The sequence below is a fragment of the Geospiza fortis genome, unplaced genomic scaffold, assembly GCF_000277835.1.
Source record: "Geospiza fortis unplaced genomic scaffold, GeoFor_1.0 scaffold524, whole genome shotgun sequence".
Taxonomy (NCBI): Eukaryota; Metazoa; Chordata; class Aves; order Passeriformes; family Thraupidae; genus Geospiza; species Geospiza fortis.
Genome location: NW_005054437.1, coordinates 1,586,919 through 1,593,844, shown reverse-complemented (window position 1 = coordinate 1,593,844; position 6,926 = coordinate 1,586,919). Strand labels below are relative to the sequence as shown.

Sequence of the window (6,926 nt, the reverse complement as noted above, 5' to 3'; positions counted from 1 at the left end):
TCCCCGCGCTCGGCCCGCCGGGCAGCAGTGCCAGGAAGACAAGGTTTGCATTGAGGCAGGGTTTCCATTGGAAAATCCCACTTCAGCCTACCTCTAAAAGGCTTTTATTTCCCCTGCTCTTTCAACAGTGTGATTTTTTGTAATTTTTCCCCCCCTTTTTAAAGGGAATTTATTCAAATTATTATTAGCAGGTGTTGTTTTTTCCTCTTCTGATGATAGGTTTTCGCACCCTGTCTGAAAATACGGCCATGCAAAGTGAAATCAAGTGAAGCTTCAACCTGTCCTAGAGCTGCTTTTGAGGAAAGCTGTGAAGAAGAGCTTTTGTCCTGGGCATGTGAGAGAGATGAGGCTCAAGCAATCAAGAGGCTGATTGCACAAGCTGTGTTTTCTGACAAGAGTTGGTACTGAGAAGACATCCCTCAGGAATAGTGTGGTCCCATGGGAAACACACCTGAGGCATCACTAGAGAGGGTAAAGGCAGGGTCAGACAGTACAGAGCACTAAAAAGGAAACTCCCTGCATATTTGCTAACTAGCCCAAAGACTCAGCTCCAGCAAACAGCTTCACCTCCACAGCAGCCTCTGCAGGTGTAAAGCAAGGGTGCCATCACCCCACTGGGTGGGACAAAATCCATGAATGGCTCAAGGCATTATAGTCCCTCAGTGATGAGCCTGACAGTATCCATACAGCCAAACAACGCTGGGTTTTGACCAGACAGGTAAGCTCAAAATGAAGAGATGCACGTCAAAATAGCAGACAGTGGGTGGCAACCCTAATCTCAAGCAGAGCATCCTCTCTCCTTGCTAATATTCAACCAAGACACTGGGTCTCACATCCAGCTTTCATCACCATAGCATCTGAGCAGCTCGAGAATAATATCAGTTAATGAATATTATCTCACCCCCCCGGGATGCTCGGAGATGGAGCCAAAGCCCAGGATAGATTAAATGACTCGCCCAAGGTCACAGGGGAAGTCTGCAGCGCAGCCAGGAAATTAGCCCAGGTCCCCCGAGGCCCCGCTATGGTCCTGCCAGCAATAAAGACACCCTTGCTCCCGAATTTTTAGTAGAATTTTTAGTAGCACGTAGCTCAAATTGTCAAATTGATGCTAGAAATGCATCATGCTTTCAAGTCATGAGCTCTGCTGAGCAGCAGGAGGACAGGGATCAGCAGCAGGAAAAGCCAAACTAGAGGTTTCAAGGTCTGGGTGGGCTGTGGGGGACGTTCCTCCTGCTTGAGTTTTGATGGCTATAGTATTGCTCAGCCTGTGCTGGCAGAGATCAGCAAGCTGGCAGCAGCCCTCCAAAGCTCTGGACAAGAGAGGCAGCAGCCCTGGGAACAAACTGGTCTCAAATCAGCAAGTGATGGGACCAGGACCAGCTTTTCCACTAGCAATGGTCCCTTCAGCACACTGCAGGGACTTTGTTCTGTATTACAGTAGGAGCAGAGGGATGGCACCAGGCTCTGAGACCATGTTGCTAAGCTGCAGTGTTTTACCACCAGCACCTTTTCACCTAATTTTCTTTTTTATCAAGTGGCCCACAGTTGTTTATTGGGCCTCTCCAACATGAACACAGCATCACTTTCACTGCTGGAGTCATGCCCCTGGTGCTGCAGCATCAGGGGCCAGCTCTCCAGCTGACAACAGACCAATCACCCTGCTACTGTCCATTTTTCAGCCCTTTTTTTTACATGCAGATCCCAATTGCTGGTGTCCCTAAGTCTCAGGTAGTGCCAGCACTCATTGCAGGGGTGATGGATTTGCCACCAGCCAAGTGTTGCCATCAAAGGCACTCATATGGGATTTCAGGACACCCACATGATCCCGTGTCCCCAGTCGGGCTCATGCTGGCTGTGCGCACTGTGGCTGATGAGCAGGCTGCATGCTGGCTCCCCAAGCCAGAACCAGACCTGACACGAAGGGGTTGATTGGTGGCACAGGTGACAAACACCATTTTTCCTCTGCATTCACTCTAAAGAAAAGGATGAGATGCTCTGAAGCAAGGGGAGAGTGAGATTTTGTCAGCAGGTGATATTTGATGCTGAGGAGACCTGATACCTTCTGTGGAAAAACACTTGTGCTCCTCAGAAAATACCCACTCCTGCACAAGCTGCACTGCGAGCCCCTGGCAGCCTTCCCTGCCTCCACTCCAAGCTCCTTCTGGTGCCCACACACCCCATAACTCCAGCCAGGAAATGACCCTGAAGCAGCAGGAACAGGGAGAGCCCCAGTGCTGTCATCCAGAGCACGGCTAACGTGGAAATGCAACCAAGTCCACCCTTGCCCAGGCACCAGCCAGCAGTCCTTCCCTCTGCTGTCACCTTGGCGTCTCCCTGCTCCTTCCAGCAGCTGTGTAATGAGAAACCAGGCAGCAAAGCAAAGAACATCTTTATTTACTACCCAGTGCTGCAGTTTCCCTCCACCTTGATGGAGCTGCAACCCAGCTGAACCCTGCAAACCCTTCCCTCTCCCTTTGGCCCTACTGACTCTGCAAATAAAAAGCCCCCAGACTTCACACAAAGGCTACATACAGAGGCTCCCAGGGTCCCATTACTGGCTCACCATCTCCCAATAGCCTTTCAACTGATCCTTCCCTCCCTCACAAGCAGTGATGAGCAGACCCATGCAGGAAAGCTTGCATCTGCCTCGCCATGGCTGCCAGAGCAGGTGCTGCTCACCCCAAAAGAGGGTGTCATGGCACAGCTGGGTCCCTGCAGCCCAGACCTGGCTGGTGCAAGCACCATGGCAGCTGCGCCGGTGGCAGGAACTGAATGGCTGCTCAGCATGATGAGTCTAAGCCCTGTGAATACCAAGAGAATTCATTCTCCACTGGAAACATGAGCCAGCACAGCTTTCAGTTTCTAGTCCCAAGCATTAGGACAGCCATGGTCTCCTCAGCTGTTGAACAGGAGCAAATTCACACCAATGGTTGGAAGAACCTTCATATTTTATTAGAAAGCCTCTCTAACATGAAATGGAACTGGAAGAAGGCAGCAGAAGGGAAGTGGGACGCTTCCCTAAAGGACAAGGTGCTGTGTCTGCTAGAAGAGAGGCTACAGCTACCACTGTCCCATTCTTGCCAAAGCAGGTTCAACCAGCCATGCTGGCTGCTATCGCTCTTCGTGTGCCCAGGCAGAGCTCAAAGGCTTCAGGATGAAGTGGGATGGCAGCACAAGATGTGCCACATGCCCAACAACCTGAGCACCAAATTCCTCCTGAGGAGGGCTTGGACCCCACAGTGTGCAAGAGGGCAATGCAAGAGGAATCTCTTGGTTGCACAGGTGATCTGGACCATCCTGGGAATCACACCTGAAGCTCCTCTGAGTAACTCACATCGGAAGCGGCATGATCAGTGCAGAACAGGCTCAGACAGGGTATCAGCACACACTGCTGGCCTCTCCCTCCCTGGAGAGGATCTGCTTCGCTCTCCATCCTTCACGGCCCCCTCATGCCTTTCCTAGCATCCCCAGCGCTGCACACAAAGCCAGTTGGCCACTGGAACCAGTTCAGCTGCAGGCTGCCATGTGCAGGATGTTCCTGCCTTGGAGCTCCTGTGCCTTGCTGCCTTGTGGCACTGCACCCACAGCCAGGGACCCCCAAACACCTCCTGGCAGCCCCCAGCCAGTAGAGAGTGTTCTGTCTGAGTGGCTGTGGTGCGCTGGGAGTGAGCCCAAGGGCAGGTCTGCAGTGGAGTCACCCTCCCACCCGAGACTGTTAAAGGATTTTGTCAGGATCTGCTGCTGAATCAGCTGGATCGACAGTTTCTGTCCAGCTGCTGGGGAGTTGGGGGCCAAGAGGCCACAATGTGCTAAAAGACCCAGTTGCCAAGTCTCAGAGTACAGCTCAGGCATCCCTTGCATCCAGGCTTGTGCTGAGCAAACCAAACCATGATGCCTCTTGGGCAACAAATATCTCCCCAAAAACAGAGACAAAACCTCCTGTCTGACCTAATTCCTTCTTCAGTCTGGCCTTCATTGCAATTTAATATGAACAGAACAACGTAGGAGGGAATTGACAGATGGCCCAGTCTGTAAAATTTGGATTTGGACAGCAAAAAGAAAAAACAAAAAATCTTGCTTCTTTGTGGAGCAGTGCAGCATTTAAAAGGGAGCATGGCAAAAGAAAAGTCATCAGCCCAAACCCAGTGGCACATGTCAGAGGGGAAAACCCCAGTTTACACATCCCACACACTCCACCCCTTCAAAAAAAAAAAAATAAAAAGGGCAGGCTGATGTTTCGCTGCTCTGATGATTGCCTGTGAGAGATGCTGAACATCTGCCTCTCTGCATTACTCCTCTCCATGGCCAGCCCCAGGAGAGCGGGGAGCTGACCCGGTTCTGAGCATGGCAACCCCGAAGAAGCAGGATGTGGGCACGTGCCAACCTCTCAAGGGCCAAGAGCACGCCACCCCTGCCCACGGGGCAGCCCAACCTGGCACAGGGCGCTGGGCCATGATGCCCCAAGGTGCCCAGGAGCAAAGGCACAATGGTAGCCAGTGTGAGAGGCAGGTGCCTTGGCTGAAACCACCCAGGAGCCACATCTTGGGCAGAGGCACAGGGATGAGGTGCCCAGCAATACCTGGAGGCAGAGGAATCACCTCATGCTGTGCCACAGAAGAGCCTCTCACTTCATCTGAAACAGAAAGGAGACTTCCAACCACACACAGCTTGGAAGAAGCAAGCTTCAAAACACAAAACTTTTGACAACTGAGTTGTCAGGCAAATAAAAACTACTCAGGAGGACATGGGGTTTTGCTGTTTAGCTCAGGCTTGAAAAAAATAAAATACCTTCTGATTCTTGGCACCTGGCTGGCATGACATTCATATGGCTGAGGCTGGCAATACTGCTGCTATTTTTAGCCCTCACTTTTTTGTCTTCACTGCTCGTCCCCATCAGCAGCCCACCCCACCCCACACCAGAGGGGGGTCACCTTTCTGCCTTCCATCCCGTGAGCCTGGAGAGGCACCTGCCTCCTCTGCCTGTGGGGCAGGGAAGTGCTGCCTGCACCCCATGCCTATACGTGCTGCAGGGGAACTACTGCGCCTGTGGAAAAATCAAGCTGAAAAAGGTGAATGGGGTATTCAGTACCATTTACTCACCCCACTGGGGAGTAAGAGTGTATTGCATAAATTTTGGTATGCAGCCCAGAAATATTTGATTTATTGTATTTAAAAAAAAAAAAAGGAAATGCAATCTTGCTTAACTCTTCTAAAGACAGCTGGCAGGACCCAGTGAAGGGATTTAAGTCTGTTTTAGTAGCCTCACTTAACTCCTTTCTTTATTGTTCCTCTCTCCTTTCTGCATTCCCTTCCAAAACCTGGAGTGTATCAGGGAAAGTTAACAGCAAGTTAAGCTGTTAAATCAGGAACTGTGGTGACTGGAGTCTACTGGCAAATGATATTCCCACAACACGTTGAACTTGCTTTATGTCTTGGCAGAGCAACTTTAACCCCTTCAGAGCCGGGCTGTAACGCCAAGGCAGACTTCCTCCCCTGGTGCCCCCCACCTCTCGTGACCCCTCTCACAAGCATGCCGAGGGAGGCCGATATCGCTTTCCCTGCTAAGACACTCATCAGCTTTTAAAAGCAAAGACAATCCAAAGAAGGATCGGAGAGGTCAGCCCCAGGACACGAGCTGGGAGAGGGTGGGCCACTTACAGTGCTCGTATGCACTGCTGGAAACACACCAACTCCTCGGTCCCTCTAAAAATAAGACCTCACCTGCTGTGTTTGCTTTATTTAAAAAAAGAAAAGTACAGAAATGCTTTTCTCTGGTGCTCCGTGAGGCAAGCTGGGCTCGTGCTGAAGCCTATAGGAATCGAGGGGAAGACACACACTGACAACTCTGGGTTGACTGGTCAGAGCAGCAGCTCTCCAGCCAGGCTGAAAAAAAGATCACCTGTCAGATAGAGCGCTGGGACACACACGCAGACGCATTTTGGCTCTCAAATTTCATGCAGCAGTGGGAGGGGACCTGCAGTGTCAAATCTTTTATCCCTTAATGAATTTTCACAGGAGCAGGGATAGCCCCTTTGAAAGGCTGAGTGAACTTGTGTGGGTGTCAACAACATGGAGCAAGATTTACAGCTCTGACCCATTCACCCCCACCAAAATTGTCAAGCTGGGTCCAAAACAGCACAGTGGAAGTCAAATCAGAAGTGTCAGTCAGTTTTATACCTCCAGATGTCCTTAGCACAAAGTCATCCTTAACAAAACCCCTCGACCCAGGCTCCTCAACTCCACTCTAAATCAAGGCAAGAGGAGGAATAAAAATCCCAACACGTTGAACCCTGCAAAGTAAAAGGAAAAAAAAAAAAGCCTCCCACATACACACACAATCTGACAATAAACAAACCCAAAGAAAAACATGCCTCAGTCTCCCAGGCACATCCCAGCATTTGAAAGAAAACTACAAATTTTGTATGGGAAGCCTGGGTTGAAAGCAGAGGCTCTCCCGAGGTGTCTGTGTAAAACCACCCACACAAACCTTGTTTTTACACTCGATTGCTCCACAGCACCCTAGCGAGACCTGGCGTATCAGCAGCCCTGCTGAAGTACCCTTGGCTGGAGGGGAGGCAGCCACATCTGCTGGTACAGTTACGCTAAATCCGAGTTCCCTCATGTGCCCCAATTCCCTACTGCTCAACAGAGTGCTAAAACCTTTCCAAGTTGCGCTCTTAAAACAATTACTGTAGGAAAAAGCAACTGGGAAGGAAGAAGAAAAAAAATATTTTAAAAATCACAGAAAGTCGAAGGCTGCACGCCAACCATTAACTCTCACTCCATTTGGGCTTCGCTTTCTTGTTTTCCTCGCTGTATTTTTATCCCTCCCGAGACCAAACACACCGCAGTGTTTTGCAGAAGAGAGTTTAATAATCTCGCCGGTCTCCGGAGCCGGAACACCGCCGGCGCCCTCCCCGCGCGTC

The 6,926-nt window shown here is 50.7% G+C and overlaps 1 protein-coding gene across 1 annotated transcript in view; it reads right to left on the bottom strand.

The window, feature by feature from the left end:
- Nucleotides 1–6,926, bottom strand: part of IGF2 (insulin like growth factor 2) — a 16,301-nt gene that overhangs the window by 8,760 nt on the left and 615 nt on the right. The window lies entirely within an intron of this gene.